At 38.4% G+C, this 19,575-nt stretch overlaps 1 protein-coding gene and 1 non-coding gene across 2 annotated transcripts in view; both read right to left on the bottom strand.

Annotated features, from left to right (window-relative positions):
• Positions 1-19,575, bottom strand: part of TAFA1 (TAFA chemokine like family member 1) — a 487,139-nt gene that overhangs the window by 334,849 nt on the left and 132,715 nt on the right. The window lies entirely within an intron of this gene.
• On the bottom strand, positions 907-1,009 carry LOC113257317 (U6 spliceosomal RNA). Its single transcript, XR_003316928.1, has one exon. It is a non-coding gene; the product is annotated as a U6 spliceosomal RNA (small nuclear RNA).

The following is a 19,575-nucleotide window of genomic DNA, read 5'->3' as shown; positions in this document are numbered from 1 at the left end:
GTGGGATTTTTGCAGACATAATTTATTAGGTTTAGAAAGTTGCTTTATGTTCCTAGTTTGTTGATTGGTTTTACAAAGGGTATTGACTTTTGTCAAATGTTTTTTCTGCATCTACGGAGATGATCATGTGACATTGTCCTCTAGTCTATTAATATGGTGCATTTCATATGTTAAATCAACCTTGCATCTTAGGGAAACATTCTAATTTGTGATGGAGTGTAATTCTTTCTATATATTTCTGGATTCTGCTTACGAGAGTTTTGTATGAAGATATGTCTATACTCATTAAGGATATTGAGATTTGTGTGGTTTGGGGATCATAATGCTACTAGACTCCTATAATGAGCTGGGAAGCATTACCTTCCCTTTTATATTTAGAAGGCTTTGTGAACCACTGGTATTATTAGTAGTATTCTTTTTTTTTTTTTTTTTTTTTTTAAAGATTTACTAAATCACCAGTGAAACCATCTAGTCCTGAGCTTTTCTTTGTGGAAAATTATTTGATTACTGATTTAAAATGTTTACTTGTTATAGGCATATTCAATATTTCTTCAGTTTTAGTAGTTTGTGTCTTCTAGGGATTTTTTTCATTTTATTTAAGTTACCTAATTTGTTTACATATATTTATTCATATTATTTTCTCATTATTCTTTTCATCTCTGTAATATCATTAGTGATATCCCCTCCGTCTTTGATTCCTGATTGTGGTAACTTGAAATGCGAGCTTTCTCTCCTTCTCTTGGTTAATCTAGGTAAATGTTTGTCAATTTTGCGGATTTTTCAAAAAATAAAGTTTTGTTGATTTTCTCCCATGTTTTTCTATTATCCACTTCATTTATTTCTACTATAATCTTCCTTCCTTTCTTCTACTTAACTTGGTTTCACTTGCACATATATGTATTTTTTTTAAATATGGGACGCTTCACAAATTTGCATAGCATCCTTGTGCGGGGGCCAGGCTAATCTCTGTCTCATTCTAATTTAGTGTATGTGCTGCCAAAGGAAGCACTATTTTTCTTGTTTCTTAAGTGGAAGATTAGGCTGTTGATTTTAAATCTTTCTTCTTTTTAAATTAAATAAAAACCTATTTCTATAAATTTCCCTCTAAGCAACTGCTTTTGTGACATTCTACAAGTTTTAGTATTTTATATTTTCATTTTTATTTATCCCAATTTACTGTCTAACCTATCAGTGCTTTATTTTCCTTGACCTCTACTTATGACTATGTTGTTTAATTTTCACTTATTTGTGGATTTCCCAAATTTCCTTCTGTTACGGATTTCTAATTTTACTACCTTATGGCTGGAGAATAAACTTATGATTGTTGATCCTTTTAAATTTATCAAGGCTTGTTTTATGGGCCTACATATGATTTATCCTGGAGAATGTACCACACGTACCTGGGAGAAGAATGTGCATTCTATTGTTCGTTGAAATGTTCTATAGATGCTTATTAAATCTAGCCGATTTATAGCATATTTAAATTTTCTATTTCCTTATTGTTCTATCCATTAATAGGGTGGTATTGAAGACTGAAGTCTCTATTATTATTGAATTATCTATTTCTTCCTTTCAGTACATCATCCTACTACTTTCTAGGCTTCCTGATTTATTTTTCTTTAATTTATTTTACAGGGGTGGGGGGAGGGGTAGAGGGAATGAGAGAATCTCAAGCAGATTGCCCTCTGAGTGTGGAGCCCAATGAGGAGCTCGATCTCACATCCCTGAGATTATGACCTGAGCCAAAATCAACTGTCAGATGCTTAACTAACTGAGCTACCCAGGTACCCTTAGGCTTCATGATTTCTGAGAAGGGATATTAATCATTTTAAGGAGGCTTGTAGATAATGAGTTGTTTTTCTTTGCTGCTTTCAAGATTTATTCTTTGTCTTTTGATAATTTGAGCATATGTGTAGGTGTGTGTTTCTTTCAGTTTATCCTCCTTGGAATTCACTGAAGTGCTTTAATGTACTAATTGATGTTTTTTTAAATCAAATTTGAAAATATTTAGGTCATTAGTTATTCAATTTTTTTTCTTTTTCTCCTTTACTTGACTCATTTATCTGTATATTTGTGCATGTGATGGGGTTCCCACAGATTGAGGCTCTGTTCATTTTTCCTCATTCTTTTTTAAACTGTTCAGACTGGATTATTTAAATTGACCTATATTCAAGTTTTGTTTGTTCTCTCTTCTGCCAGATCAGTTATGTTGCTGATCCCCTCTAGTGAATCTTTCTTTCTTTCTTTCCTTTCCTTTCCTTTCCTTTCCTTTCCTTTCCTTGCCTTTCCTTGCCTTTCCTTTTAGAGAGCGAGTGGGGAGGGGCAAAGAGAGAGAATCTTAAGCGAACTCTACACCTGGCACGGAGCCCAACAAGGCTCTCTAACAAGCCTGAGTTCATGACCTGAGCCAAAACCAAGAGTCAGACACTTAACCAACTGAGCCACACAGGCACCCCCCACCCCCAAGTAAATTTTTAATTTCACTTTTTGTACTTTTCAACTGGAGACTTTTTGTTTCTTTCTTTGACAATGTCTCTTTATTGACAATTCAGTGAAACATTTTTCTCATACTTCTCACTAATTCCTTAGACATAATTTTTATTAAACACTTTTAATTTAGTTCATTAAGAGCTTTTAAAGCTTATTTACAGTCTTTGTCTACTAAGTCCAACATTTGTGCCTCCTCTGAGGTAGTTTCTATTGACTGGCTCTCTTCCAGGGTATGGTTTATACTTTCTTCTTTTTTTTTTAACTCATCATTTTAAATATATACTCTGGCAACTCTGCAAAGCATGTCTTCCCTGACCCCATATTACTTTCCTATTGCTACTGAAACAAATTACCACAAATTTAGTGGTTTAAAACTATGCAAACTTATTATTTTCCAGCTTTGCAGGTCATAAGTCCAAAATGGGTCTCACTAGGCTAAAACAAAGGTGTTGGCAGGACTACATTCTTTCTGGAGGCTCTGTGATAGAATCTGTTTTCTTTCATTTTCTTTTTTCCCAACTTCTAGATGCTGCCTGCATAGTAGCTCTTTGAATCTTCTCCACATTTTATCCTTCTGACACTAACTCTTCTTCCTTCCTCTACCACATTCAAGGAACGTTTGAATTGGGACCACTTGGATAATCCAAGATAATCTCTTCAAAACCAACTGTTGGCTAATTTAACTCCTTGCCAGGTAACATAACAGATTTCACAACTCCTGATGACGAGAACATCTACATCTTTGGGGAGGGGACATCGTTCCGCCTACCACACCTTCATAACATCTGCTATTGTTATTAGTGATGAATTAATGAATTTCCTGGACTAGTTATGTAAAGTCTCAATTTTGTGTGTGTGCTTGTAGCCATTCACATCTCTGCTTGATTAACTTAGTTGTCAGCTAGTGACTGGATGGAGATTTCCTTAAATAACTTGAATCAGTAAGTCTCCCAGTCTTTGCTGAGTATGTGTGTGTGTCTTGGGACCTGCCTTCAGTGTTTTGGCATTTTATAACTCTGAATTAGCTTTTCCTTCTTGTTCTGTGCTGAGTCTCATTATGAGCCAGAGATTAAACAGAGTTTAGGGCCTTCTCAGTTTATTTCTGACATTAGTACAGCGCCGAACATGTGTGTTATCATCTGGGGCTTTGTTGGAGCATTTTAAATATGCTGGGGCATTTAAAATAGACATCTCATTTCTCAGTTCTTCCTTTTAAGTTTTTTCATCAGTCACTTGTATTCCTGCCTCAGGATTAAATGACTGCAGCTGATTGTTTTTACAAATACTCTGGGGATAAGGCTGTTTTCACAGACAAATCTGCATTAGATTATGTAAAAGAAAGCCCTGAGAACTGGTTTTTTGAAGGAGCTACTGGACAAGAAAAATAATGAAAATACTCTGGGAATGGGGTTGTTAAGAGAACCCAAACTGCTTTTGCTCCAACCCATGCCTGACAGACTATTGCGTTTCACAAACACCATGGTTGTGAGGTTATTGGTTTCCACAGCTACTATGTTTCTGGGACAGGGAAATGGGAATAAGGCGATTTAAGATGTCACAAAGCTGGCTTTTCTTACTGATATTCATCTGCTTTCCTTGGATAAGTGCTGCTGGAATTGTTAAAAGCCTTCCATTTATTTCCAAATTTCTATAGAAGTTGATTTAGAGAATTTTTGTAATTATTATTGCTTTTGTGGAGAAGTGGATTTTTAGAGGTCCTTATTCCACCATTTTGGAAGGGCTCCCTGACAGGTCTTTCTTAACCTTCAAAATTTGCCATTTCTGCAACTAACATACTTTCTCGTTCCCAGGATATCAAATCTTCTGACCAACCACTGAAGGTAGCCAGCCTTCAATCTTTTAAGAAGTTACCGCAAATATGAGTTGTTTTTCTCTACCTCACCACCACAATCTATTCTTCTAAAGTCTAGTTAAAAACTAATTTCCCTCTTAAAATCTTCATATAACCAATAGAATGAGATATACACTATGATCATTATGACATTTGGCCTGCATCCAATAATTTGAATCTTTCATGTCATGCTCTTGCCTTCGGTCACAAAATTTTGTATTTATTTTCTATTGTTGGGTAACAAATTACCCAAAAGTTATTGACTTACAGCGATGATTATCATGTATTAGTCATAAAAATCCAATCTATTAAACAGATGTTCAGAGCTACCTGATCAAGCAACAATTGCCATGTGGTCTCTGTGGTAAAGAAAATTGGAACTGCTTGGTTGGGTGATTCCAGCTTGGATTCCATTATGTTGCAGTCAGCTATTGACTGGGTCTAAAAGACTCTTTTCCAAGGTGATTCAATTACAAAGCTAGTAACTTTGTATTGGGTTTTATTTAGAGGCCTCAGTTCCACTCCAAATGGGCCAAGGATTGTTTGAGCACAAATACATGGAGACACGAATCATTTGAGAACATGATAGAGGTCCACTGCTATAATATCTATTTTACCTGAGACCCTGTATAAGATATAAAATGTTAAAAAACATGACCCTTCCCTTAAAGAAGCACAAATCTATTGATAGAGGAAGAGGTAGACATTCCAGTGACAATACTACTGCAAGTGATACGTTATAAATGAAAGATTATATACTCTGGGAATTAAGAAAAGGTAGAGATTATATCCAACATCCCTAACAGAGGATCAGGACTGATAGGGACTCTTGGCTGTGACTCAGAAATTAGAACACAATTGTCCATTGATTAGTCCCAATAAATTCCTTCTCTGATATTAAGGAAAATATACTTATTTGAATTGCTTAGGTCAGAAGCAAATTTAGATTCCTTGAACTAAGTTTTTGTAAAAAGACTCTCAACCTCATGGTAGCAAAATAACTTCAAATATCATAAATAATTTTTAGCTAAACCCTTGATACCAGAATTTAGTAACCATGATTATAATCTGCCACCCGGATTTGGAGAAAAACCAGTGTCTTCTGAATTTAATTCCTATACTGGAATAGAGATTAGCCACATAGCATTTATAACCGATCAAAATAATTTGGTAGACTGATAACTAGCAAGGAAAGTCCATCAGTAATCAAAAAACTCCCATAAAACAAAAGTCCAGGTCCAGAGGGCTTTACGGGCAAATTCTACCAAACATTTAAAAAAGACTTACTACCTATTCTTCTCAGACCATTCCAAAAAATAGGAAAGGAAAGAAAACCTCCAAATTCATTCTATGAGGCCAGCATTATCCTGATACCAAAAGGAAATAAAGACACCACAAAAAAAGAGAACTATAGACAATACCTCTGATGAACAGAGATGCAAAAATCCTCAACGAAATACTAGCAACCCAACTCCAAAAATACGTAAAAACAATCATTCACCACAATCAAGTGGGATTTATTCCTGGGCTACAAGGGTGGTTCAATATTCATAAATCAGTCAACTTGATACATCAATCAATAAGAGAAAGGACTAAAAACCATGCGATCATTTCAATAGATGCAGAAAAAACATTTGACAAAGTACAACATTCATTCATGATAAAAACCCTCAACAAAGTAGGTTTAGAGGGAATATACCTCAACATAATAAAGGCCAAATATCAAAAACCGAAAACAAACATCATACTCAATGGGGAAAAACAGAGAGTTTGGCCCTTAAGCTCAGGAACAAGACAAGGATGTTCACTCTCATCAGTTTTATTCAACACACTACTGGAAGTCCCAGCCACAGCAAGCAGACAACAAAAACAAAGAAAAGGCAACCAAATTGTTAAGGAAAAAGTAAAACTTACACCATTTACGAATGACATGATACTATACACGGAAAACCTGAAATACTCCACAAAAAGCTACAAAAACTGATAAATAAGTTCAGTGAAGTTATAGGATACAAAATCAATGTGCAGAAATCGACTGCAAGTCTACACACTCATGATGAAGCAGCACAAAGAGAAATTAAGAAAATAATCCCATTACAACTGCACCCAAAATGAGAAGATCCTTAGAAATAAACCTGACCAAAGAGGTAGAAGACTACAAAATGCAAAGGAAAGAAATTGAAGTGACACAAAGAAATGGAGAGACATTTCATGCTCATGGATTCAAAGAACAAATATTGTTAAAATGTCTATACTACCCAAAGCAATCGACAAATTCAATGCAATCCCTATCGAAATACCAACAGCATTTTTCACAGACTTAGAACAAACAATCCTAAAATGTGTATGGAGCCACAGAAGACCCCAAATAGCCAGAGCAATTTGAAAAAGAAAAGCGAAGCTGGAAGCATCGCAATTCCAGGCTTCAAGTTATACTGCGAAGCTGTAGTCATCAAAGCAATACAACAACAGACACATAGATAAATGGAACAGAATAGAAAACCCAGAAATAAACCCGCAAGTATATGGTCAATTAACCTTCAGAAAAGGACGAAAGAATATGCAATGGGGGTAAAGACAGTCTTCACAAACGCTGTTGAGAGAACTGGACAGCTACATGCAAAAGAATGAAACTGGACCACTTTCACCATACACAAAAACAAACTCAAGAGGGATCAAAGACCTATATATGAGACCTGAAACCATAAAAATTCTAGAAGAGAGCACAGGTAGTAATTTCTCTGGCATTGGCCATAGCAACTTGTTTCTAGCTCGGTCTCCTAAGGCAAGGAAAATAAAACAAAAATAAAGATGTGAGACTACGCCAAACTAAAAAGCTTCTGCATAGTGAAGGAAACAATCAACAAAACTAAAAACTAAAAAGCAACCTACTAAATGGGAGGAGATATTTGCAATACATATCCAATAAAGGGTCAGGACCCAAAGTATATAAAGAATTTATACATCTCAATAGCCAAAAAAACCCCTAAATAATCCAATTTAAAAATGGGCAGAAGACATGAATAGACATCTCTCCAAAGGACATCCAAATGGCCAACAGACACATGAAAAGATGCTCAACATGACCTATCATCAGGGAAACGGAAGTCAAAATTATAATGAGATAGCACCTCACACCTGTCAGCATGGCTAAAATCAAAAACGCGAGAAACAACAACTGTGGGTGAGGATGCGGAGAAAAAGGAGCCCTCTTGCACTGTTGGTGGGAATGCAAACTGGTGCAGCCACTGTGGAAAATAATATTGAATTTTCTCAAAAAGTTAAAAAGAGAACTATCCTACAATCCACCAATTGTATTACTGGTTATTTACCCAAAGAATACACAAACACTTACTCAAAGGGATGCATGCACACCTATGTTTGTAGTTGCATTATTTACTATAGCCAAGATAAGGAAGCAGCCCAAGTGTCCACTGATAGAGGAATGGAGAAAGATGTGGTATATATACAACGGAATATTATTCAGCCATAAAGAAAGAATGAAATCCTGCCATTTGCAAGACACAGAGGGAACTAGAGAGTATAATGCTAAGCAATGTAAGTCAGTCAGAGATAGACAAATACTGTATGATTTCATTCATATGTGGAATTTAAGAAACAAAATAAATGATCAAAGAAATAGACAAACCGAGAAACAAACTCTAACTATAGAGAATAAATATGGTTACCAAAGGGGATGTGGGTGCAGAATGGGTTAAATAGAGGAAGGGGATTAAAGAGCGCACTTGTTGTGATAAGCACCAGGTTTTGTATGGAAGTGTTGAATCACTGTATTGTACGCTCGAAACTAATGTAACACTGTATGTTAACTACACTGGAATTAAAATAAAAACTTATATAAAAATGTTGGAAATAAACATTTTTTTAATAAATTAAAAAACTAAATGAGTCTCTCCAGAAATGTAAAGTTTTTAACTACTTGCTTTGAAATTTGGCAAATATATACAACAGAGGGACTCTGGGTGGTTTATTGAGTTGAGCTTCCAACTCTTGATTTCAGCTCCGGTCATGATCTCAGTGTCCTGGAACTGAGCCCCTCACTGGGTTCCACACTTAGCACTGAGTCTGCTTGAGGATTCTCTCGCTCCCTCCTCCTCTGCCCTTTCCCCTACTATCACCCACGTGCATTCTCCCTCACTCTAACAAATACATCTTTAAAAAAAAATAAATATACACTGGGAATGAATATGCAGTTGACAACATTATCTGCTGAACATTCTAAAACTTCAGTCAATGATTCGCTCTAACAGTGCTAAGTCTATTCACAGGCACACACTTAGTCATCAAATTTTGAGATTAAAGAAGCTATCGTTACAGTAAATGCAACCAGGCTGAGAGGAATAGAACTTAAAACAAGGTGTAGTGATTCCTATTGAACTAAACAAATCAAGCCTATTTTATCTTGTATTTGAAAATAAATAAAACTGGGGGAAAATTGAAGATAAAGTTTATTATAACAAATAAACAAAAACTTCCAAATTTATAATAGCTATCAATTTTCCCTAAAATTCAAAAATTTGCAGTCAAAAACTGAGTAACAAATACAGGATTCTGTCCACTGACCAGTGACATGGCAACTGACCTTTAGTCCTACCTCCAACTTTGACACTGCAGTTTATTTTAGAAATATTTACATGGATTCTCCTTTGTTTTTTAAGCTTTATCCAGGGAGTCATTTAGACTTCTGGAACTTTCGTTAAGTATCTCAGCCTATATTAGGTGTTCTTTGGAGCAGTGGTTCTCAAAATCTTGTGTGGTAAGAATTCTGAAGCTCCTACCTCAAGAGAGGTTGATTGGGTGAGGCCTTCAAGTTTGTGTTTTAACTCCTCGTAGGTGATTTTGAAGCAGTCATCTAAGACCACACACCTCGGGAAGGAGAGCATTGCTGTAGGGGACGTAAGCTCTTAGAGCACAGAAGGAACATCCTACACTTTGATTCAGTAGACTGGAGTTCAAGACCCAACCACAACACTAATTGGCCATGTGACCTTGAATGGTTCCCTTAACATTCCCGTGTGAATCGTGGTGAAATTTGCTGTCTTGTGCTGGAGAGCGCTGAAGACAAAACTGGCGGCATTCCTGAAGGCCTTTAAAAACTGTAAAGCCTCTGCGAAGGATATTAAGAATATTCTCGCTGCTGAGGCCTCTGCCAGAGGTGGCTAGTTTACATCCTTGATCTTATTTATCATTCAGAAGATATTTGCTGCATGTCTACTCTGCGTAAGGCTTCGTGGCGGATGCACTTCCCCTGGCCTTTACACAAGCCTATAACGGGATTTCAGGACTCACAAATGGGCAATTAAACCTCCAGCCTCTTCCTGATGATTAAATTGGCACCTCTGTATAAAAATGTTCCCTTTTCATCCTCCGGGGAGGGTGCTTTCTCCCGTTTTGAGCTGCACAAGGGAGGAGTGTGGCAGGCTTTGCTGTATACCGCACATTGTTAATTTTTAATGTGGGAAGTCGGATTCTGCTGCCTTTCTTTATGCTACGGATTGTGCTGCTAGTCTCTCACCCACTAGGCAATGCATGTCTTTAGCTGCTCCAGAAAGGTGGCTCCTCCTTGCTAGCGGTCTCAAAATGCCAAGTTGTTCAGTTACTATCTAAATAAGGAGACACGGGGTCTAACTCTGTTCATTGTAAAGGACTGGTCTGACGAAACCTCAAAGGAATGGTAAGCCACATCTGATTGGCTGACAGGTGAAGGACAAAATGTACTAACAGGAAGGGGGAAAAAAAAAAAAAAAACTCCCAACGATGGTGGGAGAGGTGGCTCGGGAAAGGAGGAACTCTGAAATGCAGACGGGTTCAAGATCCACTCTGCTTAAAAATCTGTAGGCGTCACTAGTCCTTAGGATCGCCAAACCTTGTCCCTGGCAAGTAAGACCTTCACCGTCAAGTTCCAATCCACCTGTCTAGTCTCTGAGCTTGGGTTGCACTGAATTTCAGGGTCTGGAATGCACTATGGTCTGTCTCACCTGCCCTTGCTTGGATTTTTCCTTCCTCCATCTGGCATCACTGCTGTCCTTCTCTCCACTCTTCCACCTCCTACGAACAACTGGAGATTAGGCTGGACTTCTCTTGCTGCTACAGACAGAATGAACTGGTCCCTCCTTAGTCCTTCATGATCACTTTGCCATGCGAAGTGGCACTTGTAGCCTCATTTTATGCATGATTATTTTTATTCAAGTTCCCAATTATTTACTGAGCACATACTATGTACCAGGGACTGTACTAGGTACTGGGGATATGGCAGTGAGCAAAACAAAGCCACTTGCCCCCAAAGCATGACTACTGGTGCAGACTGTCTTTCCCGGGAGACAGGAGGGTGGGCTCTTGTCTATTTCGTTCATCAGTCTATTCCCATAGCCTAGAATAGTGTCCAGCACACAGAAAACACTTAATGAATATTCACTGAATAAATAGACCTTTTTTTTTTAAGATTTTATTTATTTATGTGACAGAGAGACAGCCAGTGAGAGAGGGAACACAAGCAGGGGGAGTGGGAGAGGAAGAAGCAGGCTCCCAGCCGAGGAGCCCGATGTGGGACTCGATCCGGGAACTCCAGGATCGCGCCCTGAGCCGAAGGCAGATGCTTAACGACTGCGCTACCCAGGCGCCCCAATAGACCTTGTTTTAATTCTAAAATGTACTATAGGCTGCCGGTCAGGAATCTGTTTTGCATAACGGACTGTAGGTAATTTGAGAGTACAGGACACATCTTCTTTACCTTTTGCATCTATAGAAAAGAGCCACGTACCTGACATAGAGCAGATGCTCTTGAATAAATAAAAACTAAGCTGATTGTTTTAGCTACATCCATGCACTTTATATTCAAAAGCTAGTTGGCCAACTTGTACGATTATTTATCCTGAGACAGCATAAGACCGAGGTGTTACCTTAAAAAAGTTTTTTTCTAAATACAGGAGTTTAGACAGGCTTGGAGGGGACAGAATCTGTGTGTGGGAGTCTCCCTGCTGCTGATTACTCAGTTTTGCTAATAGTAGAAAGGGTGTTGAGGGTTCCCACCTCATGCCAGAGAGGTTGCTACAAATTTACCAATATTTTCTACTGTTAGCAGTTTCGGTTGATTCAGAGAGTCGCTCATCAGGTAGAAGGTGAACTTCTAAAATTCCAACAGTTGATGGGTCTCCATGTACAAAATAGCACAGACTCCTGGGATCTCATCTGTGCTCACATTCTCTTTTAGGCTGCTGCACTATGGCCTGAACTTAAACCTTTTCACTCTCCATTATGAACAAGTGTACAGAGAGTTCACGTATAAACAACTACTCTTTGCTTATTCACAGTATGAAAGGAAAGGGATCCTAGTACTTCACGGTAGGGGCGTATGTAGAGCAGTATTTCAATAATTGGCTATAAAGATATTTTATGGCGTTTGGAGAACAAAATACATTCCCAAAAGGTTATACCTCAGAGAATCTACAAAGGCCTTTACAATCATTAATTGTGCATTGGAGCGGGGGAGAGGAGTCAATCTGTTGTATTTCAGATGGATGGGAAAAGTGGAATCAGAGGAGAAATACAGACAATCCACAAAGTGGTTAAGTCTATGGGAACATTTGCGAGCTGACCATAAGTATTAGATATTAATTTCCCCATGGAGACGCTTCTTGCACCACACACACACACACACACACACACCCACACTGCAAAAACAATGAATGTGGTAGATGAGATCGTGGGGTGAAAAACCAAGAGCAAAAATGAATGGAAAGGGGAATGAGAATGTAATAAAAAAGAAGTGCTGCACAAAAGGAGAATTTGTTGTTTGCAAGAATTGGAAATATCCTACACGATATGCCCAGGGCAATTACCCAAGGCAGGACAAAGGGATCTATTCAAAACTTGCCTGATGACACCCCCATGATGAAGTGTCAACATTCCAAATAACAACTTAAGTTAAAATGCCTCAAAGGCCCTTTGCAGAATTCCACTTGAATATCTGTAAACTCCGCAATAGTTGACATGCATCAAACAATGTATTTTAAGATTGTTTGGGGAAAAAAAATGCCATTCAGAAGCAGGACTTCCTATGACAAGTTTCTACTCTGAATTTTTATGACCAAATTAGAAACCCTGGAAAAGAGAGATTGTACTAGAAGTGCTGACTCAGCAGTAAGTTGCAGCAAGGCAATGGGATACTAATTTAATGGTGTTAGAGCTGAAATGCATCATTCCTGAGATTAGCATATCCGTTAAAAAATAAAAAAGAAGAAGAGCATTCAGCAACCCAGCTAAAACATTTCACCAGCGGTCAGCAGAAAGGAGATATTTGCATACATGGAAGATTGGGAGATAAGGTCAGGAGATTTAAAAAGGATTATACAGTTTATAGACCTAAGAATTTGCGCTATGGAACTTCAGACTGGATTCATCTCTTTATGCCTAACTTGTTCCAGAAGGATTTTCTTTAGTACAGCCCCTGGCAGATTTAGATAGTGCTTACATGGTCATTCCCATCCTTCTAGTAGATGTCCCAGTTTATTGGCAAGAATTAAGTCTCTTTAATTAGCTCATCTATCGGAAATGTATTTAGCATCTACCCTCTACCAGGTAAAATACGCTGAGGACCGATATCCAGCTTCTATCCTCAAGAATGTCAACGTTTATAAGGGAAATACAGTCAACACAGCAAGTGATTTCAGCCCAGTGTGAATTATGCAAGAGAGAGATAAGTAAGCAGAGATGACTACGGGAATGCAGAAATGAGATACTCGGCCCAGGCTGGGGGGGGGCCAATGAAATGAAAGACTGAAGCCTCAGCTTAAGGATCATCAGGTTGACTCAGCCTTTAGCATACTTTTCTAGAATGATTAACATAGTCAAAGTACAGCACCAATTTCAGACATTAAAGCCAGTTTAATGCCGATAGGTGGGTAGAGCGAGCTGATGACGTGCAGAGAGGTATGGTCTCAGAATCAGGCCCAGCCTTCAAGCTGGCTATTTACTAGTTGAGTGGCTTTCTGCCAGTTACTTCACCCTCAGTGTCTATGAAACAGGAGTAATAGCAACTCATATGAACTCTGAGACTTGAAGGAAATAATGTGTATAATGCATCTGGTAGCACCAAAAATATTCCCAAGACAATGGCAGCTGCGGTGTTTCTTCTGGTTTTGTAGCTGCTGTGATTACCAATATTATTAAGACATAATTATAGTTTAATAATTATAATTATAGCACAAAATTTTCATGGCTCTACATTTATTCCTGCAGTTCTTAATGTATAAGTGAAGGCTCTTGTTCATCAAAGCAGTCCTGGGCAGAACTTTCTCATCTACTTTTTACTGTGATGAGAATATTTATATAGTAGTCACTAGCCCCGTGGGGCTATTCAACGCTTGAGATTTGTCTAGTGTGAAGAATTGAATTTTAGTTTTTGGTCAAATTAATTTAAAAATTTAAGTAACCTATGGTCTGCAAGTTTATGCTCCTCCCAAATTCATATGGTGAAATCCTAATCCCCAAAGATGATGCTACTAGCAGGTGGGGCCTTTGTGAGGTGCCGGAAGCATGAGGGTGACACCCTAGGAAATGGGATTGGTGCCTTATAAAAGAGGCTCTGGAGAGATTTCCTAGCCCCCAACTGTTATATGAAGCCACAAGAAGTCTGAAGCCCAGAAGAAGACCCTCACCTGACCATGCTTGTGCTCTGATTGCAGACTTTCAGCCTCCAGAACTCTTAGAAATAGATAGTTGTTATTTCTCAGCCACTCAGTCTATTCAGGCTGCTATGTCAGAATATCACAAACTAACACAAACCATGTGTGTGACTAGTGGCTACTGGATTAGAGCACGCAATTCTAGGGTAACAAACATAAAGTTACCCGGATCTCATTGCAGGCCCAGTGCATCAGGAAGAATGATGAGAATTTGCATTGATATGAAGCACAATGGATGATTCTTAAGAATGCAGATGGTGAGAACCACTGCTCTATTCCTCTGACTGAGTGGTTTTGATTTTATGTCTATGTGTTTGCCGAAGGGCCCTGAGGTATTAATTAAATAAAATATATTTTCTTGGAGGCTGTCTCTATGCGAGGCTCTAGAAGTTGAAAAGAACCTAAGTATAAGGTCTGTTTCTCATTTTAAACAAATTGTGATATTTTGTAGCCTTATTAAGACATACACAGCAAATAGGAAAGAAAAGCTCTTTTTAAAGTAGGTGAAAAAGTAATTTATACCAAAGAGGTTAGGAGTGGAGGGTCACTATGGTGGAGTTATCAGGGAAGCCATCAAAAGGAAGCAAGCAGGAAAACGGAAACTATAAGAGCAAGGGTGAGAGTGGTTACAATGACAACTGGTAGACCACTGGAATACTACTAACAACCTTCATTTTCTCATCTAAGAAAGGGGGGGATACATAATATCAATACTAACTGAGCACTTACTTTATGCTGAGACACTGTACCTGTACCATGTGATTTAATTTCCCCCCACAACTTGAGGAGTAGATACCACTATCAATCTCCATTTCACATCTGAGGAAACTTAAATAACTTTCTCAACATGATGGAGCTTGGCTAGTAAGTGGTGTCAATGTGAGCCAGAGAAATCGTAGATCCAGGGGCAAAGGAAGCCATTAAATCTTAATTGAGCTGAACTGAAATACTCATCTAATATTCATTGCAGAAGATATATTTAAAACACACAAAAAGATGGGAATAGCAAAATCACAAAAGTAACAGGTATCATTTACTGGGTACTTACTATTGCCAGGTATTCTGCTAGGATCTTACGTTCATTACTCACAGAATTCTCTTGACGATCCTCCAAGATAGGCACTGAACAATGTGGGAATCAGGAAAATCAGCAAGCATGTACCTCAAGAGCCATGGGGAAGAACTGAAGAGAATTTTCCCTCTTCAGTTCACAAATACACTCTTTAACTCAGGTTACCAGGGTAGAAAAGCATGCAACAGTGAAGAGAAGCACGCGATACTCATGTAATAGTGGTGACATCATAGCCCAGTCCAGGCTTTCGCCATGAAATGACAAATTTTATTGATTCCCTAAATATAGAGGCTGTGCCTTTCACCTCTGGGTCATAGCAGTGAATTCAGGAAGTTCCAGGGACACCTTCTGATATGTGAACATCTGCTTGTGTTTTTCCATTGCATATTAGGGGATCCCCCCTCACACCCACCTACTCCCCATCACAAAAAACTGGGACCAGAGGAAAGCAAGATCTCTAAAGATGACAAGTAAAAAGTTGTTTTCTTCTCTAATACAAACAAAAATATTTATCTCAAAATAGGGCTTATATAATAAAAACAATTATACCAAGACTAATACACCTGGGGATTGAATTCTTTATCTCCACAATCTTTTGAACACTAGGCAAGGCTGTCTATTATGCACCGGGTTTCAAGCAGAGTATATATAGTGTTTATGTAGAGCTGCATGCAAGACTCGTACTTTGGCAGTGATCAATGTTAAATATATTTTAACAACTATAATGGCTCTATCACCCATATCTTCCAGATTTTTGTCAGGATATGGCAAAATCAAAACTTTCATTGTAATGTTATTGTTCTCCTGCCCCCCCCCCCCCAAAGAACCACCAGTAACTATTCACTCTTCTGGATTCTATCCGTATCTTAACAATGTGCAAACTTTAAAATGTAGGTTTATTACCAGAAGGTGAAACTACAGAAAATACATAAGAAAAGACATTACAATTCTACACACCATCGTAGAACCCAGACATCATCTACTTGTTTATTGGCAAATCATTTAAATTTATATAGCAGTTCCTATTTCTTGAGACTAGTTGTTCAGAATACTGAATGGGGAGAAATTTTGAGACTGGCTCATTTGAGAAAGAAGGTACAGGGATCAGCTAGTGATGGCTGCCATAATGACAGCAACAGAAGGGGTGGTAGAATTGTTTTACATTACGGGTGACCGACTTTTACTTTAGTAATTAAGAAAGTGAGTCCTCATGGTTGTGGTGTCTACCCAAGGTTGTACAGCAAGACCATAGCATCACTGGTATGAGGATGCTTATTGGTTAACTCCCACATCCAATGTTTGCCCACTCTATCTCCCTACAGTCATCCTATGCTTTTTTTTTCCCCCCTCCAAAAATCAACAATACTTAGTTAAAATCCAACTAAACCCACTGGAAAAGGCTGATCAATACATAGACGAGAGCAGTCCTTCAGAAGATTACACAGAAAGAAAAATAAATTGCTATGCCCTTGAAAGAAAAGCTACTTTTATTTAAGTTAATAAAGCTTTATTTGTTCTCTAGCCATTAAGTTTATAGAAATTAAAAGTCTTGACTATTTGTCTTTTGCCAACATGCATTTAAAAGTGGCTTTAAAAAATCTCATTAACATTCTGCTTTTTTTCTGTCCTAAGCTGATTCAATACAAAACAGATTACCTCCTGTCTATGCCACTAAAGTGCACATAAATATTTTACAAACCAATTTATCTAAAAATTTTGTCATTCCTCATTCTGAGTCTGGACACAGAGCTTACTATAAAGCACTTTAGGTTTCCCCGATAACATAATCATTCAGGCAAGAGTATATTATATTTCCTTCTTTGATTCTTGCCTGGGCTCAAAATATTCCTCTTGGAGTGTTTTCAGAATTTCACTATGTCAGATTGGTATATACACGGTTAATGGAACTTGCAGAGAATGACCAGAAAATACTTAAATGAAGTAATTTAATAGTCAGAATACTGATAGCATCCACACTTTTAAGCCATAGGGGAAGGAGAAAATAAACTTAGCTTTTACTGATTCAGGTGGGAAAAATGATAGTCCTAATGTGAATAGACTGATTTAGTTCACTAAGAAACACAGGCAGACAAGAGTTGGGGAACCCTTGGTACCAAAGTTATGAAACCGACGTTAATGGCTCTTCCTTCAGCTCCTTATCAATCAAAAGTGATGTGAGATATCTGTTGCCTCCAGATCAGTGACTGATAAACATTTTCTAGAAAAGGTCAAATAGTAAAGAATTTCTGCCCTATGGGCCATCCAACCACCGTTGCAACTATTCAGCTCTTCTGTTCTAGTGTAAAGGCAGCTGCTCATAGGCAATACTTATGTAAATGAGCGTGGCTGTGTGCCAACAAATCTTCATTTACAAAAACAAGTGGTGGGCCAGGTATGGTTTACAGGGCTATTGTTGGCTGACTTCTACCCTAGAGGACTAAAACCGTAGGTCTCAAGGGCTCTTCTAACACCCCTGGGCTGTCTACTCTCATCCTTTATTAAGTCCTCCTCCAGGTTCCTTTTAGTTATGTGGCTTCTTTGCTGTCTACCAACGCTTTCCTTCTCCAGACAAGACCGGGAGCTCTTTGAGACCAGAGTTTGTATCTGTCTCACTTCTTCGCAGCAAACTGAATAATGCTGGTAGTATGGGAGGCACTCGGTAATTGCTTGTTGAATGAATAGGTGATTGAGCAAAAAAGGGGAGGTCCTTTCCTGGTGTTTGAGATTTCTTCCCTGGCTTGGCTGACTTGTAAAGGAGCAGGTATTCCCCATTCCAACTGCAGGATTCTCTCTTACCTATGTGCAAAATGCCCTGTCCTGATACAAAATACATACATGAGGTTTTAGCATACATTTATTTAAATTATATGAAATCAAAAGTGATTACTTGGAGAAAAAAAAAAAGAAAAAAGGAGTGTGCAAATGGAAAAGAAAAAGGGAAAGAATAATTTGATTGCAAATTTCGGGGGGCTCCTCTCAAATGTAGGCCATCTCATCTCAGACTATGATTCCAGGGTTAAACGCTGTAATTTTCACACAACATGACCCTCTATGCAAGGCAATGACTTCATCTTATGTTGAATTCAAGAAAGAGTAAACAAACTTTAACCCCGAAAACTCGGCAGGTAAGATTTTGGATTTATGAGCCCTCATACCCATCTCCAACTGGCATCAATAGGACCACAATGTATCCAGTATCCAGGTCGTCAAGATTCACTAAAGATAAATTTGCATCATCTTGATGAGTTATTTATACGAGTTACACGTGACAAGTTGAATTTGAAATCGACCCTAGTGTAAGATGACGTGCCCACGAGACTGTGCACATCACACGTTCGACGGCGGCGCAGTTAGCAATAAAAAGTAGGGACTCCCGTGGAATGCTGGGAAGCCAGCCTCTGGGCTCACGCAGTAAAGCGGCAGGCACTTCCCAGCCGGCAATGCTACAAGAGCAACTTCAGGAGTAAAGATTCGCTGAAATCTGAAGCCTATTTCCTGTCCATCTCAGGCTGTCAGGAGAATAGAGAGATCCAGCAAAGCTGTCTGTCTGGGGCTTCGCTATGCGGGTGGCTCTTCAGGGCAGACTTTGCAAGGGGGCTGGGGGGAAGGCTCATCACAGGGATTAATTTCAGCTGATGCTTACTGCAAGGTATTGATTGATCCCTGGAACTTGTTAAGTCTAAGGTGGAGAGAATGGATCTCACAGTGGAGAGGCGCAATGTGAAAGCTGCCCAGCTCTCAGGGGTTCCCCGTGAGCCAAAAACACAACACAATTTTTCATGATCACCATTCGCGACTTTCAAACCGAAGAGCCTTATTTTTGTTAGTAAGGAAACCAAAGGTAATGTCTGGCTATCCACCCAGCAGTGGCTGATGCTGAACACAGCTCTAAAATGAAATTTGCAGCAGAGGTATTCTAAAGAGGAGATAAACTAAAGAAGCCAGCCCTGTTTGGAAATGACTAAAGAGAGCACATAAGAGTTTTTATTATCTTGGTTAAATAAATGGGAAACATAAAACCTGGGAGATGAGACCATAGGATTTCTTTGTCATTTCTATTGATTAGAAAAAAGGTCCCAAAGGACTCGAAACTATTTAAAAATAAACTATATTTTTCTCCCGCTTGTTAGGGTGCCTTCCAAGCAAGACTTTTCCCCCTCCTCTCTACAGCAGTTGGCAGAAATTAGTTTCCAGTTAAAAAAAAAAAAAAAAGTTTATCAGATATTTTTGAGAAAGTGGTGAACGTTATCATTGCAGTTATTTTTAATACCTCTTGACAATGTTCTACCTTCTCATCTAAGATCATGGACCTAGGAAAGTTTCCTACCTGCCACTGAATACTGACCTCAGCATGGGTTTCAACGGGGTGCTCAAGAACATATTTTAAAGCACAAAAACCACAAACAAAAATAGAAAAAAGCTAACACATAAAAGATAAATGTAATAAAAAAATAATT

Source organism: Ursus arctos, unplaced genomic scaffold, assembly GCF_023065955.2.
Source record: "Ursus arctos isolate Adak ecotype North America unplaced genomic scaffold, UrsArc2.0 scaffold_14, whole genome shotgun sequence".
Classification (NCBI taxonomy): Eukaryota; Metazoa; Chordata; class Mammalia; order Carnivora; family Ursidae; genus Ursus; species Ursus arctos.
This window is presented reverse-complemented; position numbering and strand designations above follow the sequence as displayed.